Raw genomic sequence first — 20,821 nt, 5'->3', positions numbered from 1 at the left:
ATATATATGTGTGTTCTCCCAATGGAATTACTTGAATCAAGCCATCTGCACTGTGGGTTGACTTCAGTTCTCAATCACAACGGTTGAAAAGAGGACAGAGGCAAGGATTCCAGATTTGTTGACTCGTGTTGTTCTTAGGGGATTCAGGGGGAGTCAGGTTTGTTTCCAGCACTTCCCTTGGAAGGCTGTTTCCAAAGAAACACAAATCATTCATGGAAGGCAAGATATGTTAGTAGTTTTGGGTTTGCTGCAACATATGCCGGGGCCTCCAAAGAGGTGTGGGCTTAAACAGAAGGAATTTCTCTTTCACTCATATTCACCAAAAAGGAATTCCTCCTCCTAGCTTATAAACACTAAGGGGACTCCAATGTGATTGGAACATATTCTGAAAAATTTATGATGTCCTCTGAGCACCAGATAAAACATTACTCAGAAATTCCAGAATAGGTCCAGAATAGCAAAGGTTCTGAGATTGTTTTTTTTCTTCAAAGAATTATATTGGCATGCATTTATTTACAGATTTTAAGCACCACAGTTGAGCAGGGTTCTAAGAGTGAGAGTGACCCGATTATGACAAGATACATTTTGGGGGCAAAAAGCTGCTCTTCTGAAAGACCCAGCTATGTGGACTCCAGCCCCCATCTCAACTCATTCAGTGAGGGGAAGTTCATTCTTGTGGTCAAGTTCGAAGTAGTCTTTCAAGAGTACATAAGTTGGTTCGATACTGTCCTAGAAATATTTCCTGCAGTCAACATTCCTGCATATCGAAGTTAGAAGCTGAACCCTGATTCTTACACCTACTGTGGACTCCCTTTAATGACACCCCAGCTTGACAACCACAACCTAGTCCTAAAATTCCAGGGACAGAGAACTTGCTGGCTGCTTAGAAGCCCTTCTCAAGTTATCTGTGACTCTCTGGACTCTTGCTTTGAATTTAGTTCTGAACATTCTAAGGATCTGCCTGTAGCTTTCATCCTTTGGGTTCTCCCCTTTGGAGCAAGTGCAATGCTCTTCCCTAACAAACTAAACAAACAACTTAAGTTGTCCCTCATTCTGGCCAAAGACCAGCAGTTTTGTGTGGGGTGGGAGTGTTATCATTGTCATTATAATCATCATGGTCCTTACTTCCTCCTTAGTAGTGCCACACCTGACCATTCCTTACAGATTCCCAGGGTCACACTCAGAGGTTCTCATGCAATATTAGGAAACCCTTAAAAAGTCTTCCCATCTCTTTTTTGTCTTTTTGGGGGGAGGGTGGGGCACTCTCAGCTGTCCTTAGAGCTTACTTCTGTTTCTTTGCTAAGGGCTTTCTCTGCTTGCTCTTATACACTTAAAGATTAGTATGCACACATTTGTGGGAGGGTTTTCTCTGTTTTTCCTACTGACAAACAGATTCAGACCTGTATAACATACCTCTTTTGATTCTCATTGTTTCTTCACAGCACTAAATCATCAGTAGATGAGGGTCTTCCAGAATCATAAAGTGAGGTTTATAATTACTCAGCTGTGTTCCATTTCATGTCTTTTTTTTTCCTTCTCAACAAAAGCTTTAATACTCCCAGAACTAAGTACTGAATGAGTCACTAGGGGTACAAAGATAATCACAAAGGAGACAAATAAGCAAATGAGTAATCCTAAAACATGGAGGTGGGCCTCTGTACAAGAAGCCCTTGACCATGGTGGAGAGAGTCTTAGGCCACAAGGTGTTGGAAAATTAGTGGAATTTAGAAAAGGATCTAACTTTAAGCTTGATGTCATCCAGCCTGCAAAAGCACCCTCTGTTGTGTGACCTTTGTGACCTTTTATTGTGGCTATTGGAGCTAAGATAGCCATAAGGCTCAGTTCCTTGTGTGGACTGCAAACAAGTCTGATTGTGGGCCCCATTCTCATTCTCCATTTTCCTCTCTCTCTCTCTCTCTCTCTCTCTCTCTCTCTCTCTCTCTCTCTCTCTCTCTCTCTCTCTCTCTCTCTCTCACACACACACACACACACACACACACACACACACACACACAAATTACCTTTCCGAATTTCTTACTCCAGCTTGCCTGAGCTCCATACTATTTATCAATGAGTAGAAATTCACTGTGGCTTTCAAGATATCCCATTGAGTGTTCTATGTATGTCCCCTTTATGATCCCAATTAATAGCTAAAAACTTATATCCCCCATTTTCAATTCACCCCTTATTCTATCCAAGTAAAACTCACCATTCCTTTTTGAAAAAAAACTTTAATCATTTGCATTTTTATGGATTGCTGTATTTAAATAATGTGTTGTTCAGTAATATGTCCAGCTGCCAGAGACAGAGTAACAGACTAATAGTGACATAAACAATTAGGAGTTTATGATGCTCATATAACAAGTCCAGAGATGGGAAGTTCCTTGCTGTCAGCTTAGTTGTGCAATATTGTTATCAGAGACCAAATTTCCTTTATATTAACTCACAATTAAAATATAGTAATCATAGGGCACTTGCCTTGCACATGGCCAACCCAGGTTCGACTCCCAACATCCCATGTAGTCCCCTAAGCACCACCTGAAATTATTCCTGAGTTTAGAGTTATGTGTAAATCCTGAATATCTCTTGGTGTGAATTAAATACCAAAAAAACAAACAATAAACCCCAAAGATTACTGCTTCCTTTGATTTTTCACAACTCTCAATTAAAAAATAAAATAAAATATGATAACAGCTCCAGACACTTAGACTGTGTTCAATGAAAAAAATACATATAATATATATGAATATATAGGAATGTGTGTGTATATAATCATTGGACTAGGAATATAATGTATGGGAAATTAAGTCAGTCTCCATTAAAAAAAAAAGGCAAAACATTCTAAGTTCTCTGTGGACTCCCACTTAAGTAAATATACCTAACCAGTTGCTATAATAGCCCTTCTCTGGAAAGGAACCCACAAAAATAAATATTTCATCTACATGTGACATAATACTCAGAACAAAATAGGAGCCTGTAGGGGCCAGAAAGATAATAGAGGAGTTAAGGGACTAGCTTACACACATGCTGACCCCAGTTTAATCCCCAGCACTACCCAGCATATGTCCCTCACACACTACCAGGAGTGATCCCTGGGCATAGAGCCAGGATTAGGCACCGCTGGCTATGGCCCAAAACCAAAAACAAAATAGGAGACTGCAAAGAATGAGGAGACCGTTGATATCCAAATATCAATATTGAAGCCAAAAGTATTTGACACTCAACTCATTTAGGATGGGATGAATCTTGTTTCATTCCTCTTAAAATATCTACTGAAATTTCTTGCATATACTTGATGTTTTAGTCAAATAGACTTATTGCATCATCAAACCGTCATTTTTAGACAGTTTATGAATATCTACAAATAACTTTACAATCATGAAGTTTTTTCTGGCCTGCATAAGGTATATTGGCTTAAAACAAGAAATAAAGAAAGTGTGTTTGACCTCAAATTAGAAAGACAAAGACTGTTTCCAAATTGTTTTCTAAAAACATAGTGGTTCTACGGTCTGTTTCAGATTCCTACTACCAATCTTCACTTTTGCTCAACAAATCTTCTCTTCATGAGAGAATGTGGATAATAAACTTCATTATGAATTTGGTCAGTGACTTAGACATCATTTCTCTTCCTGGATAGGATGCTTTTTTGCAATGAATGTAGTAGTAAAATTTGTTATAAAGTGATATAATTCAGCTTTTTGCATAAGGAAAATGGGCAGGCAAGAGACAGCCACTAAAAACGAAACAATAAGTTATTATACTATATGAATAAGTACTTAAATCAATGCAGACTATAAAGTAGCTATATGCTCATCACTGATAGATTAAGTGTAGGGCTAGGGTTATATATATATTCTATATAGATTTATATAGAGTTATATATTCGAGGGTTTACAATAGGATAAGACAAAGATACTTAAAATATGTATTCTTCAAATCTTGAGTAGCAATCTCTGGGCTATGCAAAATAAAAGACAATTTTTGGTTTTGTTTGTTAATGTGCTGTTGATATTTTAGATTTTCTAAAATGAAGTGCATTGTTTTTCTAATAAAAACCAAACGGTTTAGGGTTTGTTTTTCTTAACTTGCAAGGGTGGTAGGAGACAAGCCAACCTTCTGATATTCTAAGTGCTAATCCAAATTAGATTAGATGAGACAAGGGCTGGTGAACATAAGTGGCCACAAATTTGAGAGAACCTCTAGTTACCACACCAACACCATCTGGAGAGCAGGAATGAGTCACTGACTCAGATTTACAGCTTTAAAAACACAAGGAGGATAATACAAAGAGAGTTTGAACCTGGAAGTAGGTAATGCACAACTGAAAATAATTTCCAATGGAGTTTACTTAAGCATTTTATACCTTCAGAGTGTGACTCCAAAACAATGAAATTATTCAGCAGAAAGGAGCCATATTTAGCACTGGGAAGCTTGCTACTCTTCTTTTGTTTCAGTAATAGAAAGCTTTATACAGGATGGACCCACACCAATTGGATGATGATGGCCATAGCATTTAAGTGATTCCTATTTTACATGCAGAGCTGAGTGTCTTCTGTATCTTACTGTTCATATCACAAAGTGGCCCCTTCTCAGTTATAATAAAAATGGAAAAGACTCAGAAGTCCTAGAGAGCCTGTCTAATGGCCAATGTCTATAGATTCTGTGACCTCTCCCAAAATTCACCCTTTAGAAACTCAGCAATATTGTGACCTCATTCTCTTAGAGGGCCTTGGCTTCACAACTCCACTTCCAAGTCACACCATTTATGTGTCTGTGATTATGCAAAAAAAAAAAATAAAATAAAATAAACAAACCAAAAAAAAAAAAACCCCACAACTCTGAGTTTAAAGGTATACTCTAATTTTTCATATGGAGAAAGTAAGGTCAGATTATACTTCTACCTTAGAATATATGTAACAGAGACCAGTGAGAGAGTACAGGAGTGAAGGTTTTTTTTTTGCTTTTCATTTGGTCAACTCTGGTTCAATATCCAGCACTGCATATATAATCTCCTAAGTTCCACTAAGAATGCTTCCTAGCATAGAGCCAGGAATAGCCCTTGAGCACCGCTGGGTATAGCTTAAAAAAGAAAATGTGGGGGCCAGAGTAATAGTACAGTGGGTAGAGCATTTGCTTTGCATATGGCTAACCTGGGTTTAATCCACAACATCCCATACGGTTTCCCAAACCTGCCAGGAGTAAATTCTGAACACAGAGCCAGGAATAACCCCTAAACATCACTGAATGTGGCCAGTATAAAATGTGTGACAGAGAAGTCAAGGGATAAGAAAAAGCAACTGAAATGACAAACCACAGCAAATCATCAACATCTAAACTTGATTCCAGTTTCTGACTGACAATCTACATGTCCCATGCTCTAGCAGGGAAAAATCCCCAAGCCTTTGGGTTTTCTTCTAGGTTGCCCTGCACATATCCCCAGAGAGGGGAAAAAGAGGATTTGAGAGATTCTTGGCCTAGAAATAAATTGCCTCTTTAGAAATGAAATGTTCCAGGAGGGTGAGGTTCTTATTGTCAAAAAGTTCCACTTTCTATGGGAAAGTCATCTATAGAAAGGTGTCAGCTCAGCACTTCCAAGTTCACTGAAAAGTGAAGGGCTGCATTTTACAGAATCCCCAGGTGGTCCTCTAGTCAGAGCTTCCCAGTAAAAAGCACCATTGGAAATTTGGAAGATGTAAGAAAAGGTAACTATTTTCTAAATGTAGTTAAAGCAGGATATGGAGGCACAGACCTGATTTCCTGAGGAATTCCTTTGAATCCCTCCATTTGGTAAATTAGATTAAAACCACTGATGGTGGACTGTTAGTATTAGGCCCAGAGCAATAGGACAGGTGGCAAAAGGCAGCAAATCATCAGAAGCAATCGGGTTGGGTGTGCTTGGGGCTTTATCCTGTGGTAGCTATAAGAGGAGAGCAACTGATAACTGACCTCTTCACCCTTTAAAGTACAGTAAAATGCTTATGGCTGACTAGGGGCCTTAAATGTCTCTGTTTCCTTATAGTGGATTAACACATATTTTGCTTGAATATTTCCTAGTGGGTAAACAAATCTCTAAACGCTATATTCAAATTATTATTTTTTAATTTTTATTTTTGAGCCACACCCATCAGTGCTTAAGGCTACCTCCTGGTTGGACTCTTTTGGACACTCCTGGAAGTGTTAAGAGAACCATATGGGGTTCCAGGGATTGAAATTCAGTTGACCATATACAAAGCAAGCACACTATTGCTATACTATTTCTCCGGCCCCAACATTCAAATTGTTTTAGGGCAGTGAAACAATTCTGTATGATACTGTTATTTAGTTCTGTCATTGCACATTTGTCAAAGTTTCTAAGACATCAAAGGTAATCTTTGTTTTGGTTTTAGTTTTTGTTTAGGGGAGGCATACCAAGCAATGCTCAGGGGTCATTCCTAACTCTGCATTCAGGAATCATTCCTGCTGATGCTCACTGAACCATATGGGATGCTGGGGATTAAACCAGCAAATTGGGCTGGTATCTGATCAGAATTGCAAGACAAGAACCTTATCCTCTGTGCTATTTCTCCAGCCCCAAATGCAATCTTTAATGTAAATTGTATGCTCTGGTGACAGGGACATGTGGAAACAGGTTTATTGATTATAACCAATAGTACACTCTAGTGTGGGATATAGACTAGAGAGGTCTTGTGAATGGAAGTCGTATCTCCTGCTCAATTTTGAGGTGAAACTAAAACTTCTCTCCCCAAAAGTCTATTATTTTAATAATTCATTTTGCTCAGGTAACACATAAACCATAAAATAAAAATAAGTCCAAATAACAGAAATTTAAAGCTATAAGGTTTTGATTTTACTCATTCATATATTGCAACAATGATTGTCATTGTAGTCATATTTAGTACCTCTATCACATTACATAATTATACTTTCTCTGCTTGGGATAATTAACTTGAGTTAGTCTCTTAACAGCTTGATGGTTGTAGTGCAAATTTGTTGTCTACATTCATTATACTACGGATTAGATCTTTTTTATTTACTATTCTTTGAAGGTGTGTATTCTTACACATCATAAATCTTTCCTTTCAATCTCCATCTCCTTCAATCACCATTTTGTTCTTTCCTTATGAGTTTGACATTTTTAGAGTCTATATATAAGTGAATCCTAGTGTTTGTCACTCTTGTGTGTCTTCTCTTACTGAACATAATGCTCTTGGTTTCTCCATGAGGAAATGGCCAGATTGCCTTCTTTATAATAATAAATAATGTTCTTTTAATATGCACACGTATACATATAACATGTCTTTTCTTCTGATGATGGATACTCAAATTTGTTTTCATATTTTGGCTAGGGTGAGTAATATTGTGATAAATATGAAAGTTTATATATGTCTTAAAATGCTGTTTTCATTTACTTTGAGTAAAATTTCCCAGTAGAATTTAAGGGTGTATGATAATCCTATATTTTTGAGAACCACTACATTGTTTATCTCTGAAGTTTGATCCATTTATAGTTGCACTACTCGTGTATAGTTTTCTCTGTACATCCTATCCTTGCCATAGCACCTGTTACCTCTTGCCATTTTTTAACATGTGTGAGGTGATATATTATTGTGATTCTTATTTATACTTTCTTGAGTCCTAGTGATATTGAGCATTTTTATCAAGTACTTGCTGATCATTTTGGTGTCCACTTTTAATATATATCTTTAATTCTGCCCAGGTTAATTGGATTTTCCTTTGTTAGGGTTGATAAATCAGAAACAAAGAGGTAACATTTTACTTGCTTATACTGTATTTTAGATATGTATAGGTAGATTGATAGGAAGATAGAGAGATAGATAGAAAGATAAATAGATAATATAGAAAGATTATATATTATTGATAAATAATCCAAAAAGTAAAAAAATGACCTTTGGGAGGTCATATTGGTAGCACAATTGTAGAGTGTTTGCCTTAGATGTGGCTGACCCAGGACGGACATGGTTTCAATCCCCTGCATTCCATATGGTCCCCCAAGCCAAAAGCGATTTCTGAGTGCAGAGCCAGGAGTAATCCCTGAGCACCACCAGTACAAACAAAAAATAGCCTTTGGAACTAATCAATGACTTCAGTAAAACTGCAGAGTGCAAAATCAGTATTCTACGAGACAACCAAAAAATAAAATTTAAAAACTATATCATTCAGTAAAGAATGAAATAAGACATTATTATTAGATTTAACAAAGAAGTTAAAGGCTTAGAATAATATAAACAGCAATATTTTGCTTAAAGAAATGGAAGGAAATCAAAGGAAAGACCCTCCATGTTTATGAATCAGAATTAGTATTGCTAAAATTCTGTATATCCAAAACCATCTACATATTTTCTAACATTACCATCCAAATGACAAAGTTATTCTTCACAGAAGAAAACATCCTAAATATACACAGAACTACAAAATATACCAAATAAGCAAATAATTCTAAAGGGGAAAAATGACAATTCCAAACAAATTACTCTTTCCAATTTCAAACTACACTTTAAAGCAGTGTGGTGATGGTGATAAAAATCAGTATGGTGCTGGCACAAAAATAGATATCCCAGAATTAAATCTCAGCATTTATGTTCAACTAACATTCAACAAGGAGCCAAGAACACCCAGTGAGGAAAGGACAGATCTTCAACAAATGGATATGGGAAAACTGTAGAAATGGAACAGACAGTAAAGTTGGATCCCTATCTCCAATGATTTAACTAAAATTACCTCAGAAAGATCAAAGATTTAAGCATCAGACCCGAGACCATAAAATTTTTAGAAAAAAACATGGGGAAGCTATTTATTTTTTGGCATAAAAACTTGGATATAATGTCAAAAGCACAAACAACAAAGACAAAATAAAAGACCCAAATAAATGGGACTATGTCAAATTTTCAAGCTCCTGCATTGATGACAAAGTGACAATGACCCAGCAGCCAAGGAGAGAGCTCAAGTAGGCCTACTATGTGTAAGGTCCTGAGATCAGTCCCTGTCATTGCATGTTCCCATGTCCCATACAACACTGAGAATGTAATTCTGTTGACCCCCAAAAAGTTAAACAATATGAATTAGGAGATATGGCACCAGCACCCCTACATATTCATCATCATGGAAAACCTCAGGTAGTTTTGGAAAACCAGACCACAAGAGTGAGCCAAGAAACTGTGATACATCGACACAATGGAATACTATGCAGCTGTCAAGAAAAATGAAGTCATGAAATTTTCCTATACGTAAATGGACATGAAACTATTATGCTGAGTAAAGTGAGTCAGAAGGAGAGAGACAGACATAGAATATTCTCTCTCATCTGTGGGATTAAAGAAAAATAAAAGATAGCATGGTAATAATACTCAGAGACAATAGAGATGAGGTTTGAAAGGAACAGCCCATTATATAAAGCTTACCACAAGATTGGTGAGTGCAGTTAGAAAAATAACTACACCAACAACTATCATGACAATGGTAGTAAGAGAAAATAGAACGCCTGTCTTGAAGACAGATAGGAGGCGGGAGAGGAAGGAGTTGGGGAGTATTGATAGCAGGAAAGTTGACTAGTGAAAGAGGTGTACTTTTTTTATGACTGAAACCCAACTACAAATATGTTTGTAACCATGGTGCTTAAATAAAGACATTAGTAAAAAATATAAACAAATAACAAATAAAAATTTGTTAAAAAAAAAAGAGTGAGCCAAGAAAATGGAAAAATCAGTTTCCTCCTCACCATTCTTCTCCAGAATCTCTTATAACCAGTGCAATTCTTCAGATTGAATAGAGCCAGATACCTAAGTGGATTAATTATTATTTATAATAACATTTTGAACCATGAAGCATGGATGACCTCCCATCACTCACTCTCCACTAGACAAATTGTGCAACTGTATAAACAAATAAAAGAAATTTGCCTCCCTGCCAAGGATGTGCTGCTGTCCTTTTTTCTGCCAAGGTCATCAATTAAAGGCTTAAATAATGAATGAACTGGCAGAGTTCAACCGTATTCTTCAGACTTCAGCTCCAAAGATGCTCCATAATTAGTAGGACAGTACTTATGTTTTTTTATTTTTCCTTCACCTCCCTTCTTGAGAGTGCACATAGCCATACACACACTCAATCCACATGTACACACAGACACACACACATATATATATATATATATATATACACATTTATACCCCACCCTCCACTTGTGCTCTTTCCCACAGCTTTTCTTGCCATATGCATAACTTTTTCGGTTAGGTAATGAAATTATGGAGAGAAATGTATTTGTCTTGGAAGGAAATTGTCCTAATACTTTTGAATCCTTAGAACTGGAAAGTTGTAACCAGCCAGCACACCCTGACTAGAATAAGTTCAGGAGACAGGCACCCAACTCTACAAACCAGAAGACCTTCAGCTTTACATGGTAGAGTAACTTCCAGGGACTTGAAACTGCTGAGACTACATTTTCTCTATATAAAGGGTGGCAAAGTGACAAGCATACATGAGTTCAGCAAGAATTCAGATGGCACGATGCCCATCTAAAAGAGAAAACTGAAAGACTCTTCAAGATATTGATTAATCATAGTAGCGACTTATATTTATATATCCTTTGCAATGGGTCAGGCATTGTGCCAAAGACTTGCCATAGATTATCTCATTTAAGTCTCACAATAACCTCATAATATAAACACAATGATTAATCTGGCCTTTGAAATGAGAAACCTGAAGCTCAGGGAAGGTAAATAGCTAAAATTACACAGCTGGTATGTGGAGAAGAGTTGGAACTTGGACCAGTCTGATGGATTCCAGCACTCATTTCATATCAGAGCCACATGCCTCATTCCCCTTATTTTACTTAGCATTCCTAAACTTCTGAGATTCATTGTGCAGAGGAAAATACCCACTGCCATATTTTCTCAAACTATAGTTCCTCATACTATAATGAGAAACAGAAAAGCATAGTAAGCCATGTGTGCATGAAAGTGTGTATATAAACATACATGTACATACACATGCATACATCTGTTCAAGAGAAAATACTCATCCCTCTCCCCTTGACTGTCTCTCTCTGTCTCTCTTTCTATATCTGTCTTTCTGTCTGTCTCTGTCTCTGTCTTTCCATCCACTTCCCCTTCCCCCAACTGAGATGAGCAGATTGGATAAAGCACTTAGAGACAGTTTTTTCCAGCACCCTTTTTTTTTAACCAAAACTCTCAGTACTACACAGTGTGAGCCTTTAGGAGCCTGTATGTTCATGCTATATAACACTAACAGACTACATTTATCCCCAAAGCAAGCAAAAATGTCAATCTGAACATACAAATTGAATCATCAGCCATAAGCAGCTTCCCTCAGCACTGCTCCCAAGACAGTAATGATCAGCTCTTGTGCCTGGTGAAATACACAGTAAGTTCTTGGAGTGAGACAAAGATGATCCTCTCAGGCCATGTCTTGGCTGTTACACACTTGTGGTCCATTGCCTTCTCCTGGAAACAGGACTGAAAATGTCAAGAGTTTGATATACTTTATTCCCAAGCCTCCCTGCTTGCTGTCACCTTCTAACATTGTCCTGCCTGATTTTCTCTTGCTGGCCAGGTCATCTGAGTGTGATCCTTGACTGAAGGAGACAGAGGATGCTCTTTGCCTTCTTAGTTATGACCATGGCCCTCCTGGCTTAGAGCTCTTGGCCTTACTGCACTTGCCTTCGCTTTCCAAGGCACAAGTGGCATCTGGAAACATTCCTGTGCCTTGAAAGCCCCATCTGCTCCCTCATGGCAGATGCCCACACATGGGTGAAACTTCCCTCTGTTGTTTTCTTAGGAGCAGAACCTCCTTCTCAAGTGGCCAAATAAAGTCCTCTTCCCAACACAAACACTGTCTGGTTTTGCTGGGTCTCTTACCCAATTCACTGACTAGGAGAGCTGAGTCCAGGACAGTTGCTTCAAAGTCCTCAGATCTACAGAGGCACCTTTGATCAGGAGCCCAATTGCATCTCCTATACTCCACATCTGTGGCCCAACTGAGATCAAGAGAACATGAGGTCAAGGAGAAGGGCACCACTGGGAAGTGAGCGCCACAGTCTGAGGTGGAAGAACATGGAACAACCTGTCCTTCATGCAGGTGTTTTTACACGCACAGCAGCAAGGACAGCTTGGCCACCAAGTCATCGAGATAGGAACATTTTCCTTCCAGCATTCTCATAATTCTACCTCGCACTGAAAAATCACTTGGGTTTTTTAGTTATTGAAACTAGACTTTGTTTCAAAATTTGCCTCCCTTTACTATGAGACACTCTGCCATAGAAAAGGCAGAAAAGTAGCTTGGAGCAGGCAGGCCCTAAGCAAGAAGAAAAGTAGCAACACCACAGGGTTCAACAGCCTGGTCTCCTCTGCCAGGAAGCAGGCACCAACAGCTCAGGCCTGAGGTTATTTCCTACACAGAAGAGACTCCTGGTTAGTGTACACTGAACTTTCTCAAGCCTTGCAGCCTCATGGAGCTGATGGGATATGGCATTCATGTCATATGATGTGCTCAGAGTAGGCTGCCATTGCTGATTCACACCAAGCATTTCTCCTGGTGACCAGAGTGGGTCAGGAAGTGGGAACACACTTCCCAAGCCACCACTGGCAACATTTATTATCATACTTAAAATACCTTCTAGGAAGTCCAAACTGTTATGGCACTAGCAGACCCGCTCAGGAAGCAGTCAGTCCGGCAGTCAGTCCTGTTACCAAATTACCATTGCTTGCCTTGGTAACCAAAGGTATAGTGCAGGATAGGAAAGACTGGAGAGTTATTATAGTACATAGGAAACTTGCCTTGTATGCGACTGACTTCAGTTCAATCCCTAAAACCATATAGGTTCCCTAAACCTTACTAGAATTGATCCCTAAGTGCAGAAAAATCTGATTATAGTTGGTATGGCCCCCAAAATTTTAAAGATGGTGAAGGAGAAGCTAGGGAAGTAACCTATATATAGAAAAGTACCAGCTTCTATCTCCCTTCTCTCTCCTCCTATTACCCTGTCTCTCCCACTCTCCTTCTCTCTCCTCTCTACCTCTACCTCTTTCTATATATCTCTCCCCATCTCCATTTCTCTCCCCCTCCGTCTCTATATCTCTCCCCTTCCTCTCTCTCCCACTTCTCTCCTTCCCTAACCCCTTCCTCTCCCTCTCTCCCCCCTCTTCCTCTATCTCTCTCTCTCTCTCTCTCTCTCTCTATATATATATATATATATAGTTCCCCCTCTTCTTTATCTCTCTCCCTCTCTCTCTTATTCCCTCTTTCTCTTCCTCTTTATTTCTCTTACCTTCTCTTTCTCCTACTCCCAACTGACTACCTGGTTGCCATGCCTGAGTTATTTCTGACAGGCAGGCACATTTTACCACCCCTCCTCCAGGCATTCTCCTCCTAGATTATAGAACTTGAGACCCCAGGAAGTACTGTCACAATGCTAAGGAGCAGAAGGGAAGAGAGTCCGCCAATTTCCCTATCTGCCAAAGTCTTCTGTGCAGTGTCTAAAAGGGAAAAAGAAGATACAGAGAGAGAAAGAGAGAGAGAAGAAAAATGTCTGCCACAGAGACAGGCAGGAAGAGGATAGGTGGAGGACAGAAGGGAAACTAGGGACATTGGTGGCTGGAAAAGTACTCTGGTGAAGGGTGCTGCTGTACAATATATAACTGAGACTCAAAAATGAACAACTTTGTAATCATGGAAGAAAAAAACAAATGTATTATGAACAACCTTGTGAACCACAGTGCTTAAATAAAATAAATTAAAAATAAAAACAAAAGCAAAAGAAGACCTTGCTGGTCTCTTGCCTGAAAAGATGGAGTTATATCTGGTATTAGATGCTCTGCATGTGAAAGCACTTGGTTGGATAAGCCAAGCATCACCTGGATTGCTCCAAATGTCCATTTTGGAAACTCTTAGAAAAATTTCCTGCTCATCCATCTGGAATACTAAGCACAGATATTACCAGTCTTGAACATGAACACCTACATCATCCAAACTGCTCACTGGACAGATTTCTCATCCCCAAATGGTCCTTCCGGTGGCCATAACAAGTTACAGACTTAATTGCATCCTATTCAGAGTCACTGAGTATGTGTACTGAGGGCCTTCAGTTGTTCTTTCTTCTACCCTAGGCTGAAAGACCACACCTTCCAGGGCTTGGAACGGCACCTCGGATGTCAGTCCTGAAAGGCAGATGATCCTGAAGTGTTGGTGTAAAACTCAACCACAGATTTGACCACTGATTTGATCGTGTCACTTGATGGACTACAGATTCCCACACTAAGTGAGATGGCAGGCATTAGGCCCCTAGCATAGCTCCCATCTGGTTAGCATCCAATAAGTACTAGTTATAATCATCAAAAAAAAAGTAGAGGAGGTGAGGGGGTTATATGGGATGGTAATTCTAAAGGTTGGGCTGTAGGAAGAGTAATTAACAGGGATTCAGGCAGTTCTCTTAGGTACACCAGTTTCAGGCAGACTACAAGACTAATCTCAGAAGGCCAAGGAAAGGAAAGAATATGCACAAAGTGTATGAGGTCTGCTACTCAGAAGGTCAAAAAGCAAACATAGCAGCAAAGCCATACTAGGCCAGGGACTCTTGAGTTCCCTTTGCAGTGAAGATCTGAAATACAGAACAGTCCAGCATCCACCTACAGAAGGACTTCGCAGGTCCAGCACTGGTATCTATGTTGTTAGAAAAGCAACCATGGAAATTCAGGAGTCACTCTTTACTGAGCAGGCACATTGAGCCAACAGCCACCACCTATAAACGATATCATGGTTACACATGTCACTAACTTTCACACTATGTGGATGAATAAATCTTGACGCCTGAGTTTTGAAAGCTCAAGAAACTGAGATTCAGGGAGACGTAAGTAAGTCTTAGACTTGTGATGTAGGGTTTTTGCAAGCTAATAACCAGCCTTTCTGACCCCTGGGCCTTTCCTCCAGTTTACTCCATTTCTGAGGAGATAAGCCTGTGTTGGAGGAAGGACTTTGAGAAGCAATGAACCCCTTGAAGTGGGGAAACACCACTCAAGTTGTCCAAATTCTCACTCATAACTGAAATAGCAACCCCACCTGAGCTTTCCAAAATTCCATTGTCTGTTTCCAGTTGTTATTTCCTTCCAGAGAAACAAATATTAGTACTTGACTTTGAATTTGAATTTTCCTGACTTTGGCATTTACTTCCTCTATAGCTATAACTTTCAACTTTCATTCAAGCACATTATTAAGTTTTTTTTGGGGGGGGGCTGGAGAGATAATATAGAAATAGGCACCTGCCTTGCATGTGACTGACCCCAGTTTGATCTCTGGGTCTCCCAAGTACTACCAGGAGAGGCCCTAGAGCACAGAACCAGGCATGGATCTGAGCACAGCTCAGTAGTCCCCCACCTATAAAATAAAATAGTCTGGAACTAAAGAGGTAGCTCAAAGGACTGGAGCACATGTTTTGAGTATGCAAGGACCCAATTTCAGATCGCTAGCACTGTGTGCCTTCCCACCCAGCACCACTGTGTGTAGTCTGGAGGCTCCCAAATGCTATTAGACCAGAAGCAGTATCTTTGGGATTTGGTCCCCAGGTTCCTCAAGTATTTTGGAAGTCCATCCCACCCCACCGAAAAAAGGTGTTGAGGTAATTTGTTCTTAGAATAAAACATTCTACTAGAAGCACTAAAATAGGCACCCTATTAATTAAGAGAAAAGATCATGTGGCTCAATGGTGGGGTATGTACCTGGGATCAGTTCATGCCTTCTCACCAAAAGAGAGAGAGAGAGAGAGAGAGAGAGAGAGAGAGAGAGAGAGAGAGAGAGATCAGCAATTGCGCAAAAGATTTTGAAAAATGGAAGTCAAACAATGGCCTGTTCTTTCTAGTCTTAACTAGCACGCAATAGATCAGACAATACAGCAAACCAGAATAATGAAACCAGGTCACAATAATGGTGCAGAAGTATCCTGAAAGTATAGCAATTCTACTATCATGCTGAGAAACCATTGGCAATTTTGTGTTTCAAGAAATTGTTTCAAGATATCCCAGTTCTGTCTATCTATAGAACTGTAGTAGGCACAGCTGCAGCTGAACATTCAGTGCCCCTTACCTAAGACACATGATGATAATGTTTATTCATATCCCTCATCTAGCCCCATATATGGAATCAATCTGGAATGACCCTTGAAAGAGGATTTGAGTTGAGCATTGCAGGGGAAATGCCTGCGTCAAGATCCAATAACAGTCCATTCACCATGTCAAAACAACTATTCTAGCCCTTCTCATTGTATTACCAGAGAATACCTCAATTCCACCAGAGGCAGACTGTACCACCTGCTAAAGGTTTTGACAAACATTGTGCTCAGTTTACCTGGATTAATTTTTTTTTAATTTTTTCCAGTGTGAAAGCTCAGAACTAGTGAATCCTAGACTTATTACTAAAACATTTTCTAGTTGCAATTTCCCCCAAATAATTTGAAGGAAAAATAATTAGCTAGGGGCCGGCGAGGTGGCGCTAGAGGTAAGGTGTCTGCCTTGCAAGCACTAGCCAAAGAAAGATCGCTACAGCGGTTTGATCCCCCGGTGTCCCATATGGTCCCCCCCAAGCCAGGGGCAATTTCTGAGTGCTTAGCCAGGAGTAACCCCTGAGCATCAAACGGGTGTGGCCCGAAAAAAATTAGCTGGGATGATATCAGAGGATACCCCCAAAATATCAGTTTTTGAAAGAAGCATCCCTATTTTGATTAAGTGCTACCTTGTTTAAATTATAAAGTAGACACTGGGCCATGTTAATTGACTTTGGCATTTACTTCCCCCAGCCAAAGGGCCAGAGCAGACTCATGCTGCAAGCCTGTGACTTAGAGGTGTGTTTCAGTTAGCCAAGATCTCAGATAATGCAGTGCATTGTTCTAAGGAAAGAAAATGAAAGGGAAGGTGCCCTCTGGTTTATATTTGGCTTTATTGGGAAGAAGGTAAATACAGTTTCTCATATTTGAAAAGAAATCTACTAAGTAAGCAAGAAAAGAGGTATGCTCTTAAGAATGGGACTCTAATTTTATACTTGCTCAAGATTTAAAATATCAGGTTAATTTTATTATGGGCAATATCAAATGACAGATAATTGCCTGTAAGTTCATATTTGTAAAACTGACAAATCTAAGGAACAAAGTAGCAAGTATCCTACAATTTTGAGGCTCTGATATCTATTTAGAGGACAGATCTGGTCTTGGCTACCATGGAATATAAGCCAAATATTAACCACCTAGCCACTGAGCCATGGGTAGTCAGGAGGAAACTACCTTAATAATTCCAGTTCTTGGTTTCTTCATCTGTCCCATAAAAATGCTCAGCTGATTGTTCATTACAGCACTTCTTTGATCAGAAACACATGATTCAAATTTCCTCCAAAAGACAGGAAAGTGAGAGAGGGAAGATCCTCCTTCTCCTCACCATCTGAGTCCTTCACCACTCATGGCCTCACCCCCTCCTCCCCATTCTGAAAGTTGATGCCTTGAGGGGCGAAGTAACAGGGACCTGTCCAAAATCAATGTTCCCTAGTTGTCATTCTAAGCTCTTTCCCCCAAGACTTCTCTGTTCCCTCTACCTACCACATCGTCTCAGTTTACTTGTGGAATAATATCTGGAACGTGGAGATATAAACACCTCAGTAAAAACACACAGACTGGCTTGCAAAGGGAAGGAGTGAAAAATATGATTTTCAGCTCCAAATTTTACCTTTTGAAAATGTTGTAAAGTATAAGAGGGGGTAGAAAATTCTACTGTCTTGCCAAATGTGGGTTAGGGGCAGAGCTCAAGTGGGGAATTTGTTGCCTTTTTTAGGGGGTCCTCCATCCACAGAAGAATATGTCCTTCATCTAGTCTCCAGAATAGATTAAACAAGCATCAAAACTGAGTTTCAGCTTCTTATACTGAAGTCCATTTGGGTGGAGATACTGGAATTTGTTTTCCCTGTTTCCAAAGCACTCTTTCTCTCCCAGATGTACTTTCTCTCTTTTTCTCTCTTTCTCACCCACTCTCTCTCTCTCTCTCCACTTAAACTATCCAGTCACGCTTCAGTGCTTTGACATTTATTGCTAATAAAAATAATCCTACTTATCATCTGAAAGTTAGTAAAATAGTTTGAAAGTTTTATAGACACTTGTTTTTTCTTGGATTTATGTCACTCCCCCTAGCCAAGAAAAAATAAATAAAAAGCACTTTATCAAATAACTAATATCCTACTCAAATTTAGAAATTCCTGATGAGCAAACAGTTCAGGGACACATTGCCAAGATGAACGTCACCAGAAAACCAAGACTTTGCAGACAGGGCTTTGAAGAGCTGTGAGTCTTTCAAGTGTGCCCTTACATGAAGCAAAATCTAGCCTCTGCCACAGAGGCCACCAGGCCTTACCATTTCTTAGAAAAATGTTCAGGTGACAATGGCAAAAGGATTTTCTGGTCTCAATTATATCCTAATAAGTGCTGCAATTCTCTGCTTCCTTTTAAGTGTGAAGGGCTAGGCTAAAGGGCTTAAAAAAAATTTAAAAAAAAAAAACTCTCAGGCAGCAAAGGTTTCCCAGACGCAAAATAGATTTTACAAAAGAAACTTCTGGCAAGTTTAATGTAAGTAAATCAAAAACATATGCAGTGTGTTTCCCTCAAAATACCCACGGGTTGAAAGCCCTGAAAACACAGACAAGTAAAAGGAAAACTGTTTTTGGAAGCAGCGCTGCAGCAGAAAGCCCACTGGGCTGGGTGGCAGAGTGGTGCTGCCCAGATCAGCGACAAGGCAGCACACCAACTCCTGGCCTGGTGCTCATGTTGACAGTATGAGTTTGAGGAGGGATGGGCGGTGGGGGCGGCTATGACCTGCGCCTGTGAGTGAATACCACGGCTCTGCGCTTCCCATACTGAAGACATGACTTCATCGTTCCTTGCAACCATCTGTGGGGAATGTTGACACAGGCTGTTTCTGTTCTGAAGGGCCTCTCGTGCTAAATGGCTCGCCGGTGGGAAGCGCACGTTTGCTGCACACTTAGCACGCACCCCTTGGGAAGGAGCACAAAGCAATGAACAGACAGATGCCAGCCCAGGGGGTGAGACAGAGCCTCAGATTTGGAAGACAGCAGGATCCTGGATTCCTTCATCCACCCTGGGTGGGAATTCCAGCTCCCAACTGCAATCCAGGCAGAGAAGAAAAATAGAAAAGTCTGGAATGGAGAGCACAGTCTTGAGAGTCAGAGAGTCAGTCAAAGCAGGCTCCAGCAATGCCACGACTGTCACTCAGCCATCCAGTGTCTTCATTAATTAAATAGGAGCCACCGTCTCACTAATGTGGAATCCCCAGGGCAATGAAATGAAAATTACGTGTCCTCTCCACCCAAGTCCTAAGTGAGTAGAGAAACAAAACCAAAAGGCAGAAAGTAAAATGTCTGCCTGAATTCCTGAGAGGCCAAGTTGGAAGGCAGATTAGAATGACAGGTTGGCTTGCCACCTGAAGCCCCAAACAGGCAGTGATCATTCATTCAGTCTTGGGTATCATTAGTCTGCATGTCTCCAGATGCAATTGAGTGGGTGGGTGTAAGGGTGATATTCCAAAAGCACTGGGAACTCAGAATCCTGGTGGGAGGCTTACTCCCAACAGGAAATGGAGTTGGGAGGGCTCCCTGAGCCTGTGGTATGTTCCTCCCAGAGTTGTGATCAGGTAACTCTCATCGCCCCCATAAACAAACAAACCTGATGAAGGGCAGGGAACAGCTGAAAGTGTCTTAAGTGGAAGATCCAGGAGTGAAGAAGCTAGTTAAGTGACAGGAAGCTTGCAAAATCACTCATGTTATAAAGCACTGATGCTTTTGCTCCTTCATCTACACTGGGTTTCTTTGGGTAAGTGAAACATTCTTCCTAGATAGAGATAGGAAACCTTGTTTCTATGAAGGGCCTTCTGAATACTTATAGCATCATTCTCAGGCAGTAAGATATAGGCAGTGAGGCTGCTAAAGCGGTATCCCTGTTTGTCCCTCATGCATGGGGTCACACCATGAGATTTTCCAGGCCTTCCACAATCAATTACCCATACATAATTTAATATTACAGCCTCATAGGAAGCCAAACAGAGCATATGGGAAGGAACATGGGAAAACAAGTACTCAAAGAAAATGCAACCAATTCAGTGCATGATCAGATCCGCCATCTTTGAGGAAATGAGGCTTGAGAGCAGAAGTCTGAAGAAGACAAAGAAGCTAAGTCATAAAGAAAAATTGGGATTTGGGGTGATCTTCAGGGAAGAGAAAGCAGAAGAGGGCACAAAACAAAAGCATCGGACATTTTAAAGAACTGAAAGTCATTCTGTATGACTATAAAGAATAAGCAGGGGTAAGGGGAGTTCTCCCAAAATTGTGCTCTGGGGGCCTGGGATTCTCCTATTGATAAATGACACATGCGGAAGACACTTCAGTGCAAGGACGGAGCATGAAGTGCTGTCCAAGGGTCTGGATTATAGGGCCACTGAAGTGATGCTCAAGGGTCTCTAGGGCCACACATGGTGATGTTTAAGGAACCAAGTAGTGCCAGGTTAGCCTATGCTACATGTCTGCCTTCACCCCTGCACTATCTCTCTGATCCAAGAATGGGTCTTAATGTTACAATAAAAGAAAAGCATTATGAGGTGCCTGCCTTGCCTGCGCTAGCCTAGGACGGACCGCGGTTCGATCCCCCGGCGTCCCATATGGCCCCCCAAGAAGCCAGGAGCAACTTCTGAGCGCATAGCCAGGAGTAGCCCCTGAGCATCACAGGGTGTGGCCCAAAAACCAAAAAAAAAAAAAA

Source organism: Suncus etruscus, chromosome 15, assembly GCF_024139225.1.
Source record: "Suncus etruscus isolate mSunEtr1 chromosome 15, mSunEtr1.pri.cur, whole genome shotgun sequence".
NCBI classification, from domain to species: Eukaryota; Metazoa; Chordata; class Mammalia; order Eulipotyphla; family Soricidae; genus Suncus; species Suncus etruscus.
Note: the sequence above shows the minus strand (reverse complement) of the source record.